A 12,250-nucleotide genomic window follows, 5' to 3' on the forward strand; every position below is an offset into this window, starting at 1 on the left:
TGAGCATCTTATTTTTTAGCATAAAACATGACTTACATAGACAATTATTTAGCATGTTTAAAGAAATTTGAGCCATGAGATTTGTAATCAACATGAGCTCAGAAGACATGTTTGAGTTTATCAAAGTTTTAAGACTCACGTGCTCCAAGAAGCCCTGAATTGGTGTAAAATTGCACATTGAGGCTGTTTCTCAAAGTGCAGGGCAGGAAGGCAAGTATCATTTTATCTTTGATCATTTGAGTGTTAATCAACTAGAAGTCTCCCTCTGCAGAGAGACATATGTAAAAACATAAACCTGCATCAGAATCACTTAAATTCCATATTAAAAGTACTGATTGGCCCAGCCCGTGTTGTGGGCTCAATCCCCAGTAGGAGGTGTGCAGGAGATAGCAGATCAAAGATTTTCTCTCATCATTGATGTTTCTATCTATTTCTCCCTCTCTATTCCTCTCGAAATCAATAAAAATATATATTTTTTAAAAGGCATCTTGGCACGCAATTGGAAAGTATTTTTCCCAGAAGTCAGCTTTCACTCATATGAACCACTATTTGCTTTCCCTCTCTGGATATCAGTTTTCTAACCTGTAAACTGGGGATCATATCTCACAGGATTGTAGTGAGGATTAAATGGTGTGACTGATTCATGTATATTCTCATGAAGTCTTGTACTAGTTAATTCAACAAATAGGGAATGGCACCCATTGTGTGACACTGTGCAAGGCCTTGGGGTTACAAAGTCCATATATCAAGTCCCTGCACTCCTGTTCAAGGTATATCTAATTTGCCCTGACCCATGTGGCTCAGTTGGTTGAGTGTCCTCTCATGCACCAAAAGGTCTCCAGTTTGATTCCCAGTCAGGGCACATGCTCAGGTTACACCTTGATCCCCAGTTTCACTCTCAATTTGATGTTTCTCTCTCTCTCTCCCCCTCTCCGTTCTTCTCTCTAAAATCAATAAAAACGTTTAAATATATATAATTTTCTTTAAAATATTTCAGCATTAAAAGATGATAATCTGAACGTTGGCTGGATAAAGCTACAACCACGGTACAGATTGCATTCTAGTCAAGAACGCTCAGTGCAGGGTCGCTCAGCCAGCAGTCTCATCTGATAACCTATTATCAGAAGCCATTATGGCAAGTGTGTCTGTTATCCTTACCTCAACTAACACCAAACACTTTTAAATTAGCATGTTAACTCAGAAATTGTTTCTATTTGTGAAATTAGTATCTTGGTACCATGATGAATGTGGGGAATAGGTTTGCATTGGTGAAACACACATTCAGGATCTATGGATTGGGTGTTTAAAGCAACTCTTCAGTCCTGCAAGAACAGACTGTAGGAACACAGTGAGGTGTGCAGCCTTTACCCTGAGAGATAATGCCAAGAGTTAACCTCTAAATGGTTCTGTGAAATTGGAGGATTCTAGTTGCCAGATGCCTGCTGAAAGAGTAACAGTGCCCTGCGTCGGGCATGCTGGCAGGGCTGCCTCCACTGAGTTTTTGCCCATGCAAGGCGTTGGTGGGAACACCTACAAAGACTAAAAGTGAGATTTCATTGAGCCTTTGGAAGGATTTCTGTGGATTGTTCTCGTGATTACGTATTTATCAGCAGATGTCTAGTTAATAAATCTTATGACTAAGAATGGGAAATATGATATAGTTAAATCACACCCACTTCAGACTTTTAGATGTTTACTTTTATTTAACCAAAAAGTACCTAGATGTTTGCATCTATGAAATTGGCATGTGCCCTGACCGGGAATCGAACCGTGACCTCCTCATTCATAGTTCGATACTCAACCACTGAGTCAGGCTGGCCAGGCCAAGATACCTTTTTTATTACTTTATGTGATCCTGTGTTGAATGCTCAGGGCCCCAGCCTTCACAGCTCTGGGTTGAGTAGCCACCGAGAGAGTCACACACCTCTTTTGGATGCTAAAAAATATAATTTTCAAAATGTTTTTAAAAACCCACACATTTGTACGACAGTGAGCATACATCAAAATTTTAATGAGGGTTTCAGCAGGATGACAAAGGCGGTTCAAATGCAGATAAGAGGAAATGAATGTGTATTCATGTGTTACTTCAAAAGAGAAAATCAATGTATAGTGATTGAATGAAACACATGCTCAAGTAATATTTATATGTTAAATACAAAACTGATTAATATACCACAACACAATAAAACAGCCTCTGTGGTTATCTTCTCTGATAGACAAGAGTCATTTGCATTGCTATCAAGAAACAAAAAAAAACCCACACACCTCTTTTGCATACCTATGAGATAGAAATAATTTGCTTTCATTTACTAAAATGAACATCATTATAGAACTATCACTTCTACAGATTTATAATATGTATATGCCCTAGTTAATAGCAGTAGGGAGCTACATTCCCGTGGCCAGATGATCCTTAGTCAAGTATGATGTCCTAGCATAACATCACATGTCACAATAATCTTTTAGTTTTATTTTTCAAACTCTGTCTAATTTTTCTTCATGGGCCACATGTTGCTTTGCCTACCTATCATTCACAACTGGGAAGTCCCGCTTCCCCCTAATTCCATGCACAGAATTTCAGCACAGGCCACCTTGTTAGTGAAAGGCAGCTCTGTCCCCAGTGTACCCTCCATCCAAGGCTGCAGAAGAGCCTCAGGAGAGGGCTAGAGGCTAAGGATTACTACTCTTCCACTTCTCTCACTTAGTCCAGAATTGGCCAAATTGAATGAAATCATGCTAGGTGTGTTGTTTTCAGTTTGTCAATTTACAATTTGTGAAGCTGGATTTTTGGGAGTGATTGTCATAGAAATAGATTACATAAATAAATTGGATAGTCAAGCTCTACTTTATTTTATACTGTCAAATATGAACATACAATCAACAAGTTATTTCCAAAAAAATTCTATAAAATGTAAATCATAGCATAAATTTTTATGTTGAAATTGTTTTGTCTTCAGGTTTCATTAACATATCTTTGTTTCTGGTTTTTATATGAAGGTACAGGCTACTCAATAATCTTTTAAGAAGATTCACCTTTATTCCAAGAGGATGTCTTCTTTTTTTTTCATGTGAAATTACATTTTGTGTGTGTGTACGATGATGGGGATAGAAGATATAGAAGTTTTCATTTGTTTTATTTTGTCCTAATATTCTTACCAAGAAAAATAAAAGTGGGCAACCCTATGTCTGTTCCTCATTTGCTTCCTTTTTTGTTCACTTGCTTATGGATTAGCTTTCTTAGGAAAGCCAAGTCTGGAACTCATTCTAGAAAACCCGTGAGAGCAAAAACCTATGTTAATGCTCACATTGTTCTGAGTCTAACTCCCAACCCTGTAATTTTAGAAACCAGAATTGTTTCTTCCTCATTCCAAGTATAGGTTAGTTCACTGCGGGTAAGGCTCCTGTTAACCAAGATGAACATAGAAAACATAACAGAACAAAAATATCACCTGGTTAAATTAAAAATTGGATTCTAACTGCAGAGAGAACAAGACAATTAAGTTCAAAACTTCTCCCTGAATTTATACTTCTCCAAGTGCCAAATTACAAACAAGGAGTGGCTAGTAAGCAAGTAATTAGAACAGGGACCACTCCTTCTAGGATTAAAGGACTTGAACGGTTGATAGCGTCAGACTGGCCATTGGGTGTAAGATGAATGTGCCAGGGAATCCTCTCTCCTGGGCAATGCGTGGGTGCACATAATTGTAAACACTTGTGTCTATGCATCTTTTATTGGCCACCAGGCTAAGAAAACCTCTTTTTTAACCACACATTTTTCTTTTCCAATGTATGAAATACCTACATCTCCAGGGTTCTACGGGGCGGGTAACTATTTGACCTCTTTAATAAATCTTTACACGCTTCTACTCTGACCCATAGGAAGTTAATGCTTGATTCTAAGATGAGGATCTTAATTCTTTCTTTGATATGTTTGTGTGTGTGTGTGTGTGTGTGTGTGTGTGTGTGTGTGTGTTTAGGAAACATCATCACTCCTGTCCACCCCCACTCGATACAATAGTCAGAATTCTCTTTAAAAGTTCCAAAGATTAATTAAGGCCTTATTTGATATATCAATATATTATTCCTCTATAGACATTCAGTCCCTGTATATATCAAACCAAAAATACTCACTGCTGTGGACTGAATGTTTGTGCCCCCCAAGTTCCAAATATTGAAACCCTAATCCCAAATGCAGTGCTTTTTGGAGGTTTAGATTAGGTCAGGGGAGGGGGGCAGAGCCCCCATGACAGAATTGATGCCCTAATAAGGGACTGGTTTCCTACCAATATTTCCCTAACCCATGGACCAAAATCCTGAGCATAATGGTCACATTAGGTCAATCATTGGGTTGCTATCCATTTCTACCTGGAACACTAGGTCTCATGTGACTAGTGTGGCTCATCAAAAAGAAAGAATACCTATCTATCTATCTATCTATCATCTATTACCTAGTATAAGTTTACTGATAAAAAGGAAGAGTAGCATACAATGTTTGAATAATAAATACACAATACTCTATTGTAAGTTCTATACAGCCAATTGATTTCCATGGATTGCTTTCTTAGATTTTGGCTGAACTCTTGTATTCATAGCCAGCCTACAGTGGTTAATTGACAAATAAATGTAGTTCTGATCTGAATATTGGTTGATCTTTTTATTTCTGTTAGCCACTGAGATGGAAGTAAAACAACAAAAACTATGGGAACTTCACTTATTCATCAATAATGTGAGTTACTTCTTTGCCATGTTGGATAACAGCTTTCAAGCACTCGAAGAACAGGTACTCAGTTTCTGCGTTGATAAATGTAATGGCTAGACACAGCATACTTTTAAGTTCAGTCTGCATTATTAACATTTTATTCATTACTCTCTTAAGTTTAGAGCAGAGATTGAAAACTATGGCCCTTTGCCAAATCTCCCTCAACCCATTTAGTAAGCAGACTTATTGGAATAAAGCCAAGCCCATTCATTTACATATTATCTGCTTTTGCTTTTAGGCTACATCAGAGTTAAGTAGCTGTGACTGAAGTCATAAGACCCACGAAGTTGAAAATATTTACTCTCTGGCTAACTACAGAAAAAGTTTGCCAACCCCTGGCCTAAGTTAAGGACAGAGAGCAAAAAACAAATGGAAGACTGGGGCGTGTATATTCAGTGAAAGAAAACAGGACTATCACAAAGATGAGACAGAAGATCTTAGAACACCTTAGGAACAACAGCAAAGGTGGATGAAATACCTTTGGTTGATCAATGTATGGATCCAGGAATTCTAAGACATATAGCCAACAATTTATTCTAGCAGAAGATATTCATTATTTTTTTCCCTAAATGCTGATTTAAAGGAAATTCTTGATAGAAAGAGATATGGAAGAGGAAGTAAGCTGACCCTGAATGGGTACAAGTGATCTCCCTGCCTATAATTCGATTATACTAACTCTTGAATTTCATAGCATGAAACTAACTGAACAACTGCGGGAAACAGAAGCATGAAACAATTGCCAGAGAGTGTCCTTCCTAAAAATTCACCCTTTCTCTTCTGAAGCACAAAGGCTTGAGTTTCAAAGATAGCTGTAGGTATATCACATTTTCACAGTTTTTTCCAATGTTTATAATACCCAGAAAGGAAGAAAATAAAAGGAGATCACAAGAGCAAATGAGGGCATGTGTGGGTTGTAAAAATAGCAGATACATAAAAAAAAAAAAATAGATGGTGTTATAGGGGAAAATTGACACGGTAATTGTTGACATGCAAGTCCTTACTTCTTTATTTCCTTTCTGGGTATTTAATGCAATTATCTCTGGAGTCAGGAACAGAAAATTCTTCATGGTGTATTTAATACTATTACTACATGGCATATTTAATATCAACACAGCCATGTTTATGCTGCCAACAAACTATTCAAAGGTGATGCACCAAAATGAGAAGATCCCACCAAATCTCTCTCAGGGTAGATACTGTACACTTCGTTACAAAGCAGGTATTCTGAGGTTAGCATCATCTACTGTCTTATAATGTTGTAATTCTCTGACCATTTTTCTGTTTTGGAAATTCTGCTAAAATTTAATTGGTTTCAATCCCAAAGTATCATGCAATCTTGATATAGGCCTGGATTAATAGACGCAAGAAAACAGATGCTGCACTTTTGTGACAAAATTTCATTATAAGATGGTCATATACATAATTTAGAATACGTACATTTTTTAATGATTATTTTAAAGAAACATAAAATAAAAAAAAATCTTACAGGGAACCCCCAGAGCTCTGAGGTTACTAGTATGTCCAAGGATTCTGAGGAATCCATTTAAAAAGAGTTTGTAGTCAATATTTTCCTAATGCATTTGACTTTAAAACCAGGGATTTGTGGCACCTTGGGGAAACATTTTAGAAAACAGCGTATTCATGAAAGAGTTAAATTTTGTTCATGGTGCCTCTTCCCTGTGATAGACAACTGGAGAAATAGCTGAGCCTAGGGTTCATTTTCTCAAGGTTCTGGGGAAAGCCAGTTTAATCTGAAGTTAAACCATCACCTTCACACAGCTCAAAACATTTTTAAGCTTGGAAAATAAGAAACAGATCCCTGTACTCGCTGGGTCCTGAGAGGACCGAAAGCTCAAGCACCAAGCGCCAACCTACTGTAAAAGGAGAAGCTGTTTTGGTGATCTCTGACCTGATGGAAATTGACAGTTCGCAATGCTCTCAGGAGAGAGCCCGTTCTTGAGAAACTCGGAGACCAATTTCGCAGCCTTGGTAAGTGTGGTTAAAGTCAAGTCCCTTTCAGACTCTTTAGGGCTTTATCATGATTATATCTTTACATTACAGACCATTTGTTCTCAAAAGGTCTGCAGTCATTTTTATCAACTATGATTGAGGGAGAGAGAGAATGAGCTTTTGTAGAAAGAGTTTTTTGTATTAGCCTCTTGGACTCCCATAACAAAATACCACAAACTGGGTGGCTTAAACAATAGAAATCCATTTGCTCATGGTTCTGGAGTCTGGAAGTCTGTGATCGAGGTGCCAGGAGGGTTAGTTTCTCCTGGGGCCTCTTGCAGATGGCTGCCTTCTTGCTGTGTCCACACATTTCCTCTGTCCGCACCCACTTCTGGTATTTCTTCCTGTTCTTATAGGACATCAGTCTTATGGATTAGGCTCATTCTTATAACTTCATTTAACCTTAATTACTCCTTTAAAAGCTAGATCTTCAAATACAGTAACATTGTGGGTTAGGTCTTCAACCTAAGAAATTTTGGGAGAACAGTTCAGTCCAAAATAATGCATGATCATTACAGGGCATCCTAACAAAATATCAACATTTGAAATAGAGTAAATGTTAAAAAATCACCTAACTTTCTACCACTTAGAAATAACAACTTTAGCCTTAGGTAAAGGTCTTTCCACAATCTCTCCAACCATTTGGATGAGTCATTAGATTGATGAATTGCAAATGAGGTGAACAGATTCTAATCTATGTAAATAAATTCATAGTATATAAATTACTTTTTAATTAAATAATGGGATTTTGTAGTGGCGTGATATTTTACCATGCAGTTGATTCTAAAACCAGGGCATAAAGTTACTATTTTTCCTAAAGATTTGTTTTTAATCACCCATAGTGTAGGGTATACTTGTTTTCATGTATAATTGCTGTTCACTAATTCATATAAACATTATACTTAAGACCCTCTTTGCTAGACTACAGGAAAGGGAAAAAAAGGAAAATCTCTGTGTGTATGTCTAGTTATTTGAACCATTTAATACAGGTAAATAAAGGGTGGGAAATTATTAAGTGCTCCTGTTTTTGTTGTTTGTTTGTTTTTTTACAAGGGTTACTTATGTTTTTAAAATATAGTCTGTAAGTTTATAAGTTGGTTTATTTTTTGGTTATTAAACTAAACAACATATAAGACAGAATCTAGAGAGAACCATAATAACTGTTCAAAGTGGATGCTCAATAAATATTTGTTGAATTAGAATCTACATATTACTTAATCAGTGCCATGAGTATTCTGTGTTCTGTTTTGTTTTTAAATGTGGAAAAGAATAGCCACCTGTCTTCCCAATTTGGCATTTTGTATCAGAGTCCTATTGAATGACTACCACTCTTATGCCTCTAGGCATTGGCCTAATGGAGAGGAATTTTACAAAGATAGTAAGGTGTATAGTCATCCATAAATTAAATGATGCAATCATACTATACTTAATGTAGCAGAAAAAAACTGAAATGCAATAAAACTCATTTAAAACTTAGGACATTTCTTAAACTCAATACATATTATTTCTAAAAGATTTCTTAAGCCTCAGGAAAAAGAGATTATGAAAGCAATTAAGATTTTTGTGTCTTTTTGTATTTTTAAATTAAGTGTTTCTATTTTAGATTCCTTGCAATAAATGATGATGATATTAGGCTCTTATAAACCCTATTAATTCCTCTTCTTTGCACTTAATTTCTGTTAAGTACATATGGGTACACAGACTTATGTATTCACACAGTAAGAATTATATATGTATTCTATTTTGTGGTCATAATTCCCATTGTTACTTAATTTCATTTCTCTATGAATTTAATGTTCAACCATCCTTTTTCTTCATTATCTGCATTTCCAAGTTCATTAAAAATTTCTTTTAGTTATTGAGAACTCACAAAGTATTTTTACTCCATAAATAATCTGTGAGTATGGCTATGAGTTCTTGCATGTTTAAGAATGCATACAAAGAACTTATATACTTACTAGAGGCCCAGTGCACGAAATTCATGTGTGTGGGGGGGTGGTGTCCCTCAGCCCGGCCTGTACCCTTTCTAATCTGGGATTCCTCTCACAATCAGGGACCACTGGCTCCTAACTGCTCACCTGCCTGCCTGCTTGATCACCCCTGACTCCTCTGCCTGCCTTCCTGATTGCCCCTAACCCAGCCGTGGGCAAACTACGGCCCGCAGGCCAGATCTGGCCAGTTTGAAATGAATAAAACTAAAAAAAAAAAAAAGACCATACCCTTTTATGTAATGATGTTTACTTTGAATTTATATTAGTTCACACAAACACTCCATCCATGCTTTTGTTCCGGCCCTCCGGTCCACTTTAAGAACCCATTGTGGCCCTTGAGTCAAAAAGTTTGCCCACCCCTGCCCTAACCCCTCTGCCTGCCTGCCTGCCTGATTACCCCTAACTGCCTCTGCCTGCTGGCCTGATCGCCTCTAACTTGCCCCTGCTGCAGGCCTGATTGCCCCTAACTTGCTCCCCTGCCAGCCTGATCTCCCCTAACTACCTCTGCCTTGGACCCTGGCCTAAGCCGCAGTCTGGCCTCCCTCTGCGGAGGTGACCTGGCAGATCAGGGGGCAGGCGCCACCCCCATTACCCCACTGCTGCTGTCACTGCCCGCCTAAACCTGGGCCCTTCCCGGCCACTGCAGCTTTGTCCAGAAGGACATCCAGAAGGTTGTCCAGAAGATGTCTGCTCTAATTAGCATATTACCCTTTTATTAGTATAGATATGCATAGCTCATGGACATGAACAATAGGGTGGTGAAGACCTGGGTGGGGAGGGAAAGGGCTGGGAGGAGGGTTGTAAAAGGGGAGGGGGTACTGGAGACATCTGTAATACTATCAAAAATAAAGATTTTTTTAAAAAGAATGTATATGACCTTTATCCTGTAATGACAACTGGATTGGGCATAGTACTCATGGGTCATTTTCTCTCCCTCTAGACATTGTATAGACTTTGCTCCTGTATTCTAGCTTTAAACATTGATGCAAAAAAAAGTTTGAAGTCAGACTAACACCTCCCTATTTTGATGTCTAAATTCCTTATGAATTTTTTTTCAATAAATCTTAAAAGCTTAGCTAGTTTTAGCTTGTTTTTACATAAAAACTTGGATTTTCTTGGACTTCCTTAACTCCCACCTTATTTAAGACAGGTTTCTCCTGCCCTCTAATCTACAGCTGGAGGGTGGGGTTTAGTTTTGAAGACATGGGGGTAAGAAGTAAGATCAACTGGAACTAGTTTCCTTTCATGAAGAGTTACCAATTTTCTACCTAGTAGTAGTGGTAGTGGAAGTATTTTCCAAAATTGATAGTTTAAGATCTAGATTATTCTACCAATTGATCATGGAATTCCTACATCCACTGGGATTATTTGTCTTCATCCAGTAGGCATTGCCATTTCTTCTATCATTCTTCATACTATAATAGGAAAAATGCATGAATATTGCCAAATACCCTCTTTGTTTCCAGTTTTGGGGCAATAACAACATTTTAAAGATTTGTCTGGCTCACTCGTCCTATTTCAAGTAAAGTTTAGGAACAATGCTGCATCATTTCAGAATCTTCTCTTCTTTTCCTTGCTGAAACCCTTTTATACTTACAATATGGGGCCGTGATCATGGTTGAATTTTTGCTCTTTTTACTTTCTTAAAAAATTTATTTTTACTTTCATTTATTTCATTAGATAATTTGGGATGGGAGGAATCTCTAATCTGATCTCAACATGCCATAATTACCTATAAACTCTCATCAATTTTAAAAGCTTAGCTAGTTTTGTCCAATCAATTTAATTTAATTTCTCGAGTGATTAATGTGTTGTCTTCATCACACTTCCTAAAATACAGGGTTTCACCAACTAATAAGGGAACTTATTTTTAACAAAACTATGCATGTCTATATGCAGCCGGAAAAAAAAAAAAAAAAACCACACCTATAAGAACCAATTATTTGTTGCTATAACTCCTAACACACGCAGGACTTTGGGACTCTAAGATGATTCTATTTATTGTTATAGCAACAGAAATACTGGTGATTTAAGAGTTTCAAAGGGTTTCAGAGGCACTGTCAGTGGGCATTGCCCTTTTCTGAAAATAGGAAAGCAGATGCACAATTGCTGTCTCTTGCTCAAGGTCAAATAGCGATGGAGGCAGCATTTGAGCTTCTGTTAGCACTAGGACTGTACCCTTTTAAATGTTCCTTAGGCAAGAAATATTAAACTACAATCACTACCCTTACCTCCTGACTGTGCAGAACCTGAGGCAGGGGACCAGGGGGTGAGGCATTGCAAAGGCCCACCACGGACCCAGGCTGTGCATTTCCAACATGGAGTAATCAGTCTCCCATGGAGGAACAAACACTGGTGTGCGCAAAGGTGTGGGCATTTCCCCCCCATTTCTGTAGGTTAATACATTCCCGTCTTTCACTGTGGAATTATACTGGCTTAGAAACTGCCAAGTGTGTCTCTTAAAAAAATGCAGCACATACTTTCAACCATAAAAGCAGAAACCCAGCTGATTCCTGTCCAAGTGAGTTTTAAGAGCTGATTGAAAATATCCAAAGAAATAGCTCTCAATGTTCAGCTTACTGCACAGGGGTGGAGAAAGGCAAGGGAGGGGGGATATCAGGGGCCTTCAAGGTAGGAAGAAGACAAAGGAGTCCTGTCCTTTGTTTACTCTGAGCTAGGAAATGTAGCAAATTTAATGGATGCCTGTAGACATCCCTTTCCATCTGCATCCTCTCCTCAAAGTCATGACCCCAAACCAACTGCTTACCAGAATGCTGCTGCCTCCATGTATCCCAATACATTTTCTTTAATCACATCAATTGTTTTACTAATAAGCATTCACATAATCTTCAGCCAGTATCCCTTCACTGGGATCAGTAGAATAGGAACTTAAAAAAGAATGGTGTGGTAGTCAGAATAACACCCCCTCCTAATCCCTAGATGTTCATGTCCTAACCCTAGGACCTGTGACTACTTTACTAATATGGCAAGGAGGACTTTACAGTTGTTGGTAAGAATGTTGAGATGGGGTGATTATCTCGGATTATCCCGGTGCATCCAAAGTAGTCACAAGGGTCCCTATAGGGAAGGAGGGAAGCAGGAAGGTCAATCAGAGATGTGATGACAGAAGCAGAGGTCAGAGAGGTTTTGCGATGCTACAGTGCTGGCTCTAAAACACAGGAAGGGGCAGTGAGCCAAGGAATATACATAGTCTCTAGGAGCTGGAAAAGAGAAGAAAACAGATGCTCCCTAGAGCCTTAAGAAGGAATGCAATTACTTTTGTAGTAATTTGTTACGACAGCAATAGGAAACTAATATGAATGCATAAGTTCCTGATTAAATTATTGACGTGCTGATTTCAGAGTAATAAAGCAAGGCTACTGTAGGAACTCTGATGTAAATAGTGGATCTGGTGCCTTACAAAAAAAAAAAAAAAAACACAAAAAAACACAACAGTGTCTGTAGAAACTATAAGAAGGAGGCCCTCACA

This window comes from Myotis myotis, unplaced genomic scaffold (assembly GCF_014108235.1).
Source record: "Myotis myotis isolate mMyoMyo1 unplaced genomic scaffold, mMyoMyo1.p scaffold_m19_p_13, whole genome shotgun sequence".
NCBI classification, from domain to species: Eukaryota; Metazoa; Chordata; class Mammalia; order Chiroptera; family Vespertilionidae; genus Myotis; species Myotis myotis.